The sequence below is a fragment of the Gopherus evgoodei genome, chromosome 9 (assembly GCF_007399415.2).
Source record: "Gopherus evgoodei ecotype Sinaloan lineage chromosome 9, rGopEvg1_v1.p, whole genome shotgun sequence".
Taxonomy (NCBI): Eukaryota; Metazoa; Chordata; order Testudines; family Testudinidae; genus Gopherus; species Gopherus evgoodei.
In genome coordinates this window covers 27,715,826-27,728,255 of record NC_044330.1, presented here as the reverse complement: position 1 = coordinate 27,728,255, position 12,430 = coordinate 27,715,826, and positions in this window count along the sequence as shown.

Here is a 12,430-nt window from a genome sequence, read left to right as displayed (position 1 = left end):
ACAGGGATGGGGGAACTGGAGGTTCTCAGAGACTCATAGACTTTAAGGTCAGAAGGGACCATTATGATCTTCTAGTCTGACCTTCTGCACAATGCAGGCCACAGAATCTCACCACTCATGTAACAAACCTCTGACCTATGTCTGAGCTATTGAAGTCCTCAACTTGTGGTTTAACGACTTCAAGGTGCAGAGAATCCTCCAGTAAGTGACCCATGCTCCATGCTGCAGAGGAAGGCAAAACCCCCCCAGGTCCTCTGTCAATCTGCCCTGGAGGAAAATTCTTTCCCAGACTCAAATATGGTGATCAGCTAAACCCTGAGCATGTGGGCACAACTCACCAGCCAGATATCCAGGAAAAAATTCTCTGTAGTAACTCAGATCCCACCCTATCTAGTGTCCCATCAGAGGCCATTGGGCATATTTACCACTAATAGTCAAAGACCTAGGTAAATGGTCTCCATGCCAGCATGCTTCCTTTACAGGGAGCACTCTGTGAGTTCAAGGATTTGTACAGGTGTGCAGAAGATGGGCAGTGGCAGACTGCATCAAGTACAACTCAGGTTAGTAAGGTAATACAGCGGAGGGGGCTGTACTATTTTTCATGACTCTACAAACTCCTTGCAGAGAGGGTTACGTGAGACAGCTAACAGAGAGCAGGAAAGAGGCAGGGGTTACAACTGACATGGAGGCAGAGAAACTGTGTGCGTGGTCTGCATTTACTATTCATCCATATGATTGTGGGTGATCTTTCGCATTTGTGGGCAGGCCATACAAATTCTGCCCTTCTCACAACCCCCATGGAACAACAAGGGAAAGATCAGTGAGAGGCGTCTCAAGGAGATTTCCCTTAATGTAGGCCTCCCACCTGGGTTCTGCCCAGGGAGAAGGGCAGGGGATGGAAGCTAAGCTTTTACAGATTTTCCATTTGTGATACTTGGAAAGAAGACTGCCCTTAGAATAGTTTTGCTGCAGTTCTTTCATTTGCCTAACATCAACATTGTGTTCTTTACTCAGTATTCTCAAACACTGACACAAACTAAGATCTTACTATTGCAAAGGGTGTTAGATTGATCAAGTGGGTTTGTTTTTTTTTAGTGAAGTAGATATTTTATGAAGGGTGTATTGTGCTATAACTCCTCTCCTACTGTGTCTTTACTTGAGTAATGACACAGCAAGTTCATTCTTTACATTTTACAAGGCAGACTATTTTACAGCCACATGCATGAAAAACATTCATGGACAGGCAAGTTGTCATATGAATACCTCAAAGAAGCTTGACTGTAGCATTGGTTGCTTGATTAACTATCCCCACACAGTCTTCATGGTGACCATAGACTCATAGACTCTAGGACTGAAAGGGACCTCGAGAGGTCATCGAGTCCAGTCCCCTGCTCTCATGGCAGGACCAAATACTGTCTAGACCATCCCTAATAGACATTTATCTAACCTACTCTTAAATATCTCCAGAGATGGAGATTCCACAACTTCCCTAGGCAATCTATTCCAGTGTTTAACTACCCTGACAGTTAGGAACTTTTTCCTAATGTCCAACCTAAATCTCCCTTGCTGCAGTTTAAGCCCATTGCTTCTTGTTCTATCATTAGAGGCTAAGGTGAACAAGTTTTCTCCCTCCTCCTGATGACACCCTTTTAGATACCTGAAAAATAAATAAAATTCTTATCTAATGCATGAGTTCTTCTGGAATGTACTATACTTTCTTACATAACTTGATCAAGTTTACATTCAGAAATTAGTGCAAAATTTCACCTTTTTCACTTTAGTGAATTGCTGCTTGTTTAGATGATCAAGTGTGAAAGTATTGTTGAGTAAGACATTTGTTTCCATTTACACAAGTTATAATTCACTGATAAACAGATGGAAGAATGAAATCCAGATCTCCTTTGTTATAGACAAGATCTTATGATCTGTCTGTCATAAAAATATGCCAGAAGAAGCAGTAGTAGTCAGAAGTAGTAGCAGCATCTGTTCAAAAGTAATGATGATACAGTTATAATAAAGGCCAATGAAGGACAAAAGCAAAAACTCTTCAAATAATTGTTATTGTCATTTATATGATTCAGTGAAATAAATACAGTTAAGTTTGTGAAAACACTGACAACTCAAACTGTTCAATTCCCACTGAATCAAACCACACAGAGAACATAGTCAACATTTAGCTGGAATTTTCAAATACAATTTTTAGGGGGAACTCCACCAGTGAGTGTTTGAACAAAAATGAATATTTTTTACAAGTTGGGTCAATCCATTTCCCCCCAGTGCATGCTTATCTCTGTCCCCCAGCTATTGATTATAAACATAGAACTAAAACATGCAACAGGACTCAATGCCATCAGTCAAGTCTTGTGCTTCAAGCCAAGGAAGCACAAGTTGGACACAAGTTTTTTTGTTTGTTTGTTTGTTTTTGTTTTTTTAGTGTAGAAAAAGAGGAAAGCACATGCTGGCTACCTGCAGAGAGAGTGCCTTCAACTTGGACCCTATCTTTTGTATATGACTATAGCACATCTACCACATATGCAATATGTATGGATCTCTGTTTTAGTATGTAGATGTATAAATAGCATGTGTGATATTGTGCTCTGGAGATGCATACAAAGAAATATAATAGACATTTTCCTGTGCCTTTTCCTCTATTGAATTTCTCTCTCTTATTTATTTCAATCTATACATTTAAAAATATAGTGAAAGAGTAAGATACAAGGACCATACCTTACAGCGAGAAACTTAAGGAGATCCTTCTCTTTAATTTATTTAGAGAATGTTAAGAGTTGACTTGATCAGGGTCCATGGGGCTCTTTAATATAGGAGACTGAGGCATAAAATGTATCTAGTGGCTGGAAGCTGAAGCTAGACAAATTAAAAATCAAGTGCACATTTTTAACAGTGAAGGTAATTAACCATTGGAACCTGTTTAGCAAAGGATGTGATGAAATCTCCATCACTTGAAGTATTAATGTTAAACCCAACCTGTTGTCTTATTCTGCAATCAAAAGATGCCTCCTAGTCAACTAGTTAGAATATCTGCTGCACACTATACATATTGTACCAAGAACTAGCTATGAAAGATAGATGTCATCTTCTTTCAGGCTCCATAGTATTCTATTTACACTTGTCCTGTGGCTGATCTATTTGCAGACTTCTTACTACTTGTCTTTTAAGAGCCTGATGCTGCATATCTTACTCACGCAGTCAGTCTAACTAATTTGACTAAGTCAAACTGTACAAGCTGCGTTAGTCCTTTTTCACTTCTGCCTGGCTCTTTAACTATTGATTTTTAACTATATGTCTGATCCTTGCTTTTCTTGGAACTTTTGAGACAACGGTATCACTATAACAAACATTTCTTGGCTGCTTTTGAGAACTCTGAAACATATGGATTTCAATGGAGAGGAGCGGTTTGGGCTTTTCTGATACTGTACTGCCTCTTGGTGGCTTGTTAAGTTATTTCTTATACTACAATAACTAACTATGAATCAAACTTGTTAAATAGCACATACTGAAGGGAACATTCAATTCTGATGTTTTAATTGTTTGTTGGCCAAATAAGTCAGATGATGGGACTATCACACTGGTAGCTAAATACTCAATTTACTGAGATTTGACTCTGGAGACGTCAGGTTTCTTTGTCATATTTTACATAGACACTGTGCCTGTGAATTGCCTTGAATCAAACAGAGATTCCAATCCAGTAAGTGCTGTATACCTGTAACAACTGTTGTTCCAGTTCTAGCCTTTAGGAGTTCTGCATTTAGAAGGTCAGGCCAGCATAATTTGGAGGCTTGCTGGTTGATGGATGTCTTATATTTAATCTAGAATATGATTGAATTCTGGTTTGAGTTAACTTATAAAATATATACATGATTCCCTCCATGTTTTATTCTGATTGGCTATGAAGCCTCATCATAGTATTGGACTACAGTATCTTCTATATAAGGTAACATTTGTTTAAGTATTTCTTCCATTTGCCAAGTCTTGCATTAAAACTTTGATTCCAGCTAGTAGCTTTAGGTGCATGTCAGTAGTAAAAGAGCTTAGTGTTCTTACATAAATTGGTAGGATATCAAATCCTGACTTTATCCCCTATAATTATAAAGGGTAGATGGGTGTGACAGACAACAAATTAAGGACAGCAACATTCTTAAAGCAATGCCATTGTTATTATTTTACATTAACTTAATCTGGTGTATTATTTTGTAACATTAATTGAGGTGCTAAGATGTTCCATATAAAATTATTGTTCCAACATGAAAGCCTAAGAGACTGGCCTATTAAAATGTTTGCCATGAGCAGGTCACACACCCATGTTTTGCCTCTGTTCAATCAGTTATATTTTTCCTATTTCTTTACAGTTCACTTCCCTAGCCAGTCCATGACTCACTGAGAATAAGCACACTTTAGTCCTTTACTCTCACCATAAATTAGAATTCTCTTCCTTCCACCCAATCAACGTCCTCTCCGCTACTTTCAGTTTATCCAGGGCTGATGGGAACAATATGCTCAATTCTGCGTCCACTGAAGGCAATGACACTTGTGTTACTTGTGTGATTGGGAGCAAGATCAGGCCCAATGTGTTAGGAAACAACTCTCACACACCAGAAATATAGAGCTCACTGCCAGGTCTTAACAGCCTTGGACTTGGACACAGTTAAATCAGTTCCCTCTGAAATATAGGGACATAAGAATAACCATACTGGACCAGACCAGTGGTCTGTCTTGGACAGTTGCCAGATGCTTCAGAGTCCGGCAAGAGGCAGCTCTGGAACAACCTGCTCAGAAGGAAGATTTTCTTACTCTATTAGTTATATGTGGGTTCATCTTTCTCTCTCTCTCACACACAGACAGACAGACAGACACACACAGATTTTAGGAATGCTTTTTGCCAGGTACTTTTGCAGTTCTAAGCATGTTAATTACTAGCTTATTCCCTTTCAGTTCCTTGAACACTAATGAACATGTTGCCCTTACACTAGCTATTTTGCTGTTTCACAACCCATGTCAAATGTGTGTTTGCCAGTGCTGCTATCACAAAAAAATCACCTTTCAAACCTGGTATTAACTGATACTCTTTGACTTGCCCCTGATTTCACAGGAGTCAGTGGAAAAAGTCCTATTGACTTCAGTGGGAACAGAATCTGTCCTGGGGTCAGAGATTAATGGTCCAATCAGCATGGAGACTGAAATGCCTGTCGTATCTAAAGTTGATCCACCCATAACAGCACAAATACATTGGCAGGGAAATGTAGAGAAACTCACATGGTGGCTACCTTGGCCCGTTCTGTAGACAGAGAATCTTGATCTCCACAGCTGTCAATCTAGCACATCTTACAAGAACAATAATAAATTCACTTAATATAAGAAGACCATAAAGAAATGGGTTCATGCCAAAATCAAGTGTTCTTTTTAGTGCAAATTTAATTTTATTTACAGCAGAGACATTGCTACAAACCAGAACTATTCACATTATGCACTGCTCTAATGCCTCAAAATAGGGTAGTGAGTGGAGGGACCATGCTGATCCCCTTCATGCAATCCACCAGTCATTTGAGTTGACTGAACTCAGAGGGCACAAGTATACTTCAAGAGGAGTCAGTGTATCTTTTTAAGGGACAAGACTTCCTGCAATTCCACGAAGGTAGTGGTGTAATAATTGGGCCTACAAATTTACCCTAATTATGAGTGCAAAAGTAAAAAATGACAGCTTAGGCCACAATTTATAAGAATACATCTTGATGGGAAAAGGTACGAAGGGAAGATGGAAAAAATGAATTAGTCCACACAAAAATAGGCCTACTGATATAATTCACACTGTGTGAAGATCATGCCTGGTAAGACAAGTGTGGTATCAGAAATCAATGAACCAAAATTGGTGAACAAAACAATGATGGAGTGGGCTGTTCCACCCATTACTTCATTTTGGGGTCCTTGAAGACTTTAGGGAGAATAATTGACCACTGAAGTGAGCTTCACCACCACAGCTGCCATTCCCATCATTTCTTGGGATTCTAAGCCTTTGTTGTCCTGAGAGATCCTGGTATTATTATGTTCAGGGATCTCTCCATATGGCTTTTCTTTGACTTTTTTTCTCCTGAGTGAAAGGTCCCAGTAGGACAGTCCCAGATAAGAAGCTACTGTAGGAGGCTGATGGCAACAATGTCATTTGAACTTTTAACATCTAACTCATATATTTCTTTGTCTTTCTGGCTCTTGTATAACAATTATCTGTCACTGGAATTAATATTTTTTCCTCTCATCACGTCTCCAAGGAACTGAGGTATTATGACACTCAGGGCCAGGAGAAATCCTATCATATTGGAAGCTTTAAAAAAAACAGATTTTAGCTCTCAGTCCTTCATTTTGGTGACCAAATTCTGCTTAGGGCACAAGAGAAAATGAGCTGGTAGTTTTATTCTAGTCCATCTTCACTAAAGCAATATCAGTGAAGATGGACTAGAATAAAACTACCAGCTCAGGAGAGACTGAAATTAAATAGCAAGAATAGTTTTAAATTAGAATTGAGGTGCATTGGCAAAGCTGAGTGGGAAACAAGACTTATACCTGATGATACTGGGAAGGCACAATGTAAAGTTGGGGGAGGAGGGGCATGTGACTGTCCCATGTGTTGCCTCTGGGAGGAACCTTCCAGCCCCATTTCCCTGGGTCAGGGTAGCCAATCCTGCCAGCTCCTGGGGGCAGAAGCGGCAGAAGCACCCTGCAACTGGGGGAAGGCCACAGGTACCCAAACTGTGGGACACCTCTGCATCGCCACCTTGCCCCCCCTGCTCTGGTGCCCCTGCCTCAGGTGGGGTGAGTGACCACAGGAGCTGTGAGCATGTGCCTCTGGGCCGGGCTTGGGATGGCTTGGGGAGACTCACAGCACAACAGCAAGCCTGAAACCCACCTGCCCCTCCCCTACATTTCTGGCTCGTTGGGCCCCCTTTCCCAGCAGCTGGGCCTAGGCAGGGAGTGGAGTGGGTGGGCTGCCGCCACCTCCCCACAGAGGCAGTGACTCAGAATGGCCACCCTCACCTGGCATGAGAAGTGGCTCCGTCCCAAGCCCTCCACTCCTGGTCCAGCGCTCAGCTGCCAAGGTAGATGGGCTGAGCAAGCTTGAAATGTGCTAGGAGTGGGAGGCTCAGCAGAAGGACAGAAACCCCACCCCTGCTGGTAGGCTGAGCAGAGCAAACCCTTCAAGGGCAGCTCAGTGCTTGCAGATATTGGGGGTGAGGGGATGTGACCCTGCCTGCGCCCATATGTTACCTCTGCCTATAAAGCATCGTCCTGTGCTATAGCTAGCTCTAGCTTATGATATGATCAGAGGCTGAGTCACAGACAAACAGCTGAAGTGGTGGGAACAGCTGTGAAAATGCATGAGACCAGAAGCCATAATGAGGGAGATATAAGCAGGCTGGTAAAAGCTAAGGTGAAGAGAACATGCCTTTTCTGTTCATCCCCCCTGGAGGTGCCTATAGTATTGGTCTCACTTTAATGAGAACCAGGTTCCTATAAAATAGATTGAAGAGGGGAAATGTTGATACTATTTTGAAAATCATGTTAAACTAACCTAAATTTTGCTAATTAAAAATACCATAAATCTTACTGGTAAAAAACACACAGCTTTCCATTGTACTTTTCCATTTTAATTCTTTTACAGGAAATAAGACTGATGCAGCAAAACCGGCTATTTCCAGTAAATGTAAAGTTAGTTGAGTCACCCTACAGTAGGTGGCGTATGTGAGCTTTTCACAGCTTGGCACAGTTCATGGCAAATCAGAAAGAATTAAGGAAATGTATGCTTTGACGTGTGTACGTGGTCCTGTAGGTGGCTTGGTGATGTAACAGTAGGACTTTTGATTTGAAGGTACATTAGCAAACACTTTAAAGGTCGGCTGAGCAGAAGGTTGGAGCATTAAGTAGACAGCTTGTTGTTCTAGCTCTTCTGTCTGCATCTGATTTATAATGGTGCATGCTGGCAATGAGGATCTCAGATTTGTTGCACCCCTGGGAACCCTGTTCCCACTGACTCAGTGGCATGATATTTTCTATTTGTCTGTCTGCTACCAGCCAGCATCAGACAGTCAATACAATAAAGCTGTATGCTTGCTGCCTTCACTCACTAAAGATAAAAGGTCTTTTTATAAAGAAGGAGCTTTGTGTATGAAGGATTTACATATTTAATACCTCTTCAAACTCATTGTACTCCTTTGCTCCCAAATATCAAAATGTGGTAATACAACTTGGTTCTCTGATTTTCTCAAGCTACCTATGCAAAAACTTAGGTTCATTTAGGCAGAATCTGTGATGAAATAACAAACAGAAGGGGCAGGTTATATTAAATATAATGAGAGGGCAAATGGATTCACTCAGTGCAGTTTAGGGATGGAGTAAAATAGCAATAGAAAAAAATAAAATAAAACTGTAGCTGCAATTAGTTAGGAGCAGTGGGCTTAAGTGTAACATGTAGTAGATGTGCTCCATATTGCATGTGCCTCAGTATTCTAAAGGGAGGAGGGCAAGTGCTAGAAACAAACCTTTCTCCGAGAAGACTAACAGTTCACAGACCAACCAGCTGCACCTCAGAATTTCTTAGAGGCAAAAGAGGTATGGGAATCATAAACATGTATGTTGGAAACTCCATCGGAAACTGGAAAATTAGAGCTACTAATGTTGATATTTACAGGCTTCCAAATCAGAGCATTGACTTGTTGCGGAAGATACAACATTTGACATACCTGCCTGCCATCTAACTGGGATTGCCCTGTAGTAAATCTGCCCAGCCGAGACCATATTGTGTTAAGTGTATGAATGGTGTATGTACATTGTGGGCCAAGGACTCTGAACTCCGTGGAGGGATGGTTACAGCATCTTCTGTGGGAAGGAAAACAGGAGTGGGGGATGATTAAGATGGAATCACTCAAGTTATAACACTTCAGGAGAGGTACCCTTCCTGGAGAACTTGCAGACTGTGGTTCAAACTGGGTTCTCCAGAGACCAACAGATAAAGAAATGACTTTTGGATAAATAGCGCACGCTTAAATGGTTGTAGGGCCTTTGTTCTAGTTCCTGTTCTAAAGAGTGACATGTACTTGTAACTGCAGAGAAAGCTCTGTTGCGGGGTTTGAAGGACTGACACCTACCAGAGCCCTAGGTTGGAGTTGGGGGTGAACTCTAGTAAGCTTTCTAGCATGCATGGAGGTTTTTTATTGTGTTTTATGTGTTCTCTAAGTCTTCTACCTGAAGAATAACTGTGCTTGCTTAGAAGGAGCTGTTGGGTAACTTGTAACTGCTGGCGATACACTGGTCATAGCCCTCAGAGAGAAAGGAAAGTACCAGGGCTGGCCTTTTAGGTAGTCTGGCTTGCTGAGGATATCGGTGTGAGGCAGAGAGCTGTGCTCCCTTAAAACTCCTGCTCAGAAGGGAATAAGCTGAAGGTCTTTTCCCAGGAGAGGTAAAGAATGGGCGCCAGAAACCTTTAAGTGGGTGCTGTCAAGGGACCACGGACAGAGAGACATAAGTACAGTTACCTTGACGCTGACAGGTTCTGCAGCCCATTCTGAGAGGGACTAAATCCCCATTCCCAATGGGATGATGTGGGAAATCACTCTTCTCCCAAGGGCTTTACCAGCTGAAGAGATGATCCAGCCCTATGAAAAAACAAGGACCCTAGCTTATGATCCCAGACACGCTCTGTGTTAAAACAGAGTGTAAGACTCAGAGCGCATGCCTGTAATTTAGGGTGCAGTAAAGTAAACTACAGGAATGTTCTAATTATCCCCAAACCAATCCTGACAAACACAGGAGATTCTGAGTTATGGGTAAATGTAAAAAATCCAAATATGTTCAAGCATGGATATATATGGTTTGGGCACGCAAACAACCTTAACTCTCCTGCAGTCAGGGGTGGCTCCAGGCACGAGTGCACCAAGTGCATGGCTGGGGCGGCAAGCCAGTCACTGTGAGGGCAGCAGTCAGGCAGCCTTCAGTGGCGCGCCTGTGGGAGGTCCGCCGGTCCTGCGGCTTCGGCGGCAATTCTGCGGCGGGTATGCCAAAGGTGCAGGATCAGCGGACCTCCTGCAGGCAAGCCGCCGAATCTGCATTACCAGCGGACCTCCCGCAGGCGTGCCACTGAAGGCTGCCTGACTGTCGTGCTTGGGGCAGCAAAATACATAGAGCAGTCCCTGCCTGCAGTGACATCATACAATAACTATGATTATGATAAAGCCGTTTAGTGTTAGTGGTTCCAGGTTAGATTAAGCCAATTTTTTTAAAGACACGTTTGGGTTATTTTACCCCATATGGTTTCACTACAGAGTAGAGCTAAGGTTTTTGGGTTCCATACTCATATATTTCCATACTTCAACATGTTGGGATTTCACAGGCTGCCTTCAATGAAGATATCCTTATAAAAATCTTCCATGAAGTAAAGCCAAGCTGCCCTCTGGGACTGACCCCTCACTGTCACAAGGAGAGAAACACTGACAAGCAGATTAATAATAGCAATTGACATCCTTACTAAGGGTAGCCTGTGACCTCAGACCCATTGAGAACATTAGGAGACGGCAGACATTTTGAAAGAAGGCAATTCTTCATGGAATTCTTTGAAATAGAAAATTCTTCAGTCTTGGCCGAAGCAGAAGCCTTTAGTTAGGAAGAATAACTGGGGAAGGGACCAATTTTTTTTAAAGGCTACACAAGATTTCAGTGGGTTTTAAGTATATGGGAGTTTGAAGAGTCTCCATTATTCCATTAGCAATGGACAAGAAAAGGTCTGACTCAAGGTGCTAATTTTTTTAAGGACTTGCTTTAAAATTATGTTTAATGTTTATAAGTAAATCCTTTAACTAGTTTTAATTCCCCAAAAGTGCATCCTATACTCAGAGTAAGTACTCTGATTTTGGGAAGGACATACTACATTTTATTCATAGCAAAGGAATTTTAATCCCTGCTACGGCTGAGCTGAGTTTTGCACGTAACTGGTGCCTCCCTAATTATATCTTGTCTAGTGACTCAAAGAATTTCACAAGGTGCTAGTGTGATGTTCCCCAGGGTACAATCTGGACAGTGAACATCTGTGTCCTCTCAATCCACCAACCTTCTTTGCTGTATTATATTGCAGAGTGACACCAGCAGATTCCCGCTCTCAGACTTTCCCCAGAAATGTGCATCTTTCTTTCCAGACAATACAAGCTATGCACAAATCCTGGAGCTTCCCAAACACTTCAATCCAAACACAGTGGCTTAGATAAATAATAAAACAAGTTCAGTAACTACAGAAAGATAGCTGTTAAGTGATTACAAGAAATGAGGCATAAAAGTCAGAATTGGTTACAAAGAAATTAAAGGTAAAACTCAAATCAATACCTAACTTAACAAGCTAAGTGAATTCAAAGCAAAGGCTTTTCTCATCACATGCTTTTACTGCTAAATTCCTTCAGACAGGACCACTCCCCCAGTTTAGTGGTGCTTCCTGTGTCTTTCAAACATTGCTGATGCTGTGTGCAGAGAGAAAGGGAAGAGAAAGGTGATTTGGGGCCCCTATTCCTCATTTTAAAAATATATATTTTCCTTCTCTTTCAGAATTATCTCCAGCTGGGGTTCAGGTGACAGAAAATCTGTTTGGGACAGGAATCCCCAGCTGTTTCTTTGCCTATATGTAATTTTCCTGTTTACAGCCTTCTTCCTGCCAAAGTGTGGCCACTTAACTCAGCAATAATCCACTTGATTATGTTAACACCACACCAAGGTGCTAGCTAATCTTTTTTCTCTGAGGAACAGATCTGGGATGCTTTTCTAAACTTAAAGCATATCTCAGCAATGTAATACAATAAAATGTTATAACCAGTGCTTAATTTGTGCTCTGGCACCTCTGAACTTGACAGTTCATATCCCTGCACCTCTGGGCTTGATGCATCTGTTATGAAACTAAAGCAATTGCTTGAGTCCCAGCACCCTTTCATTACAAATTGAGCACTGGACATAACTTTACATACAATGTTGCCACACATACTTTACCAGAACAATAATGATCAGTGAATTATGAGTTTTCAAATGATACCCCACAAGGCATACTTTTACAAAACTGATAAATTTTGTAAAAGTGATGAAGATAATGGTGTTACCTCTTTCTCCTTATAAATCCATAGTCCTTTGTATCATTCTAAAAACAAATTGCTTGAGGACTTTTGCTGCTGCCAGAAAAACATCTGCAAATATTAAATCTGCTGCTGTGAAGTAATTCTCATTCCACTTTGTAATCAATAATTAAATGCCATTTGAATGTAATCTATTATATGTATTATCCTTATGCAGTAATGAAACACCCAATGTTTATAACACTTTACAGCTAATTTTCAACTAATTTACCATTACTCTTCTGGCATAGGCAGATTCATATATATATATATGTATATTCATA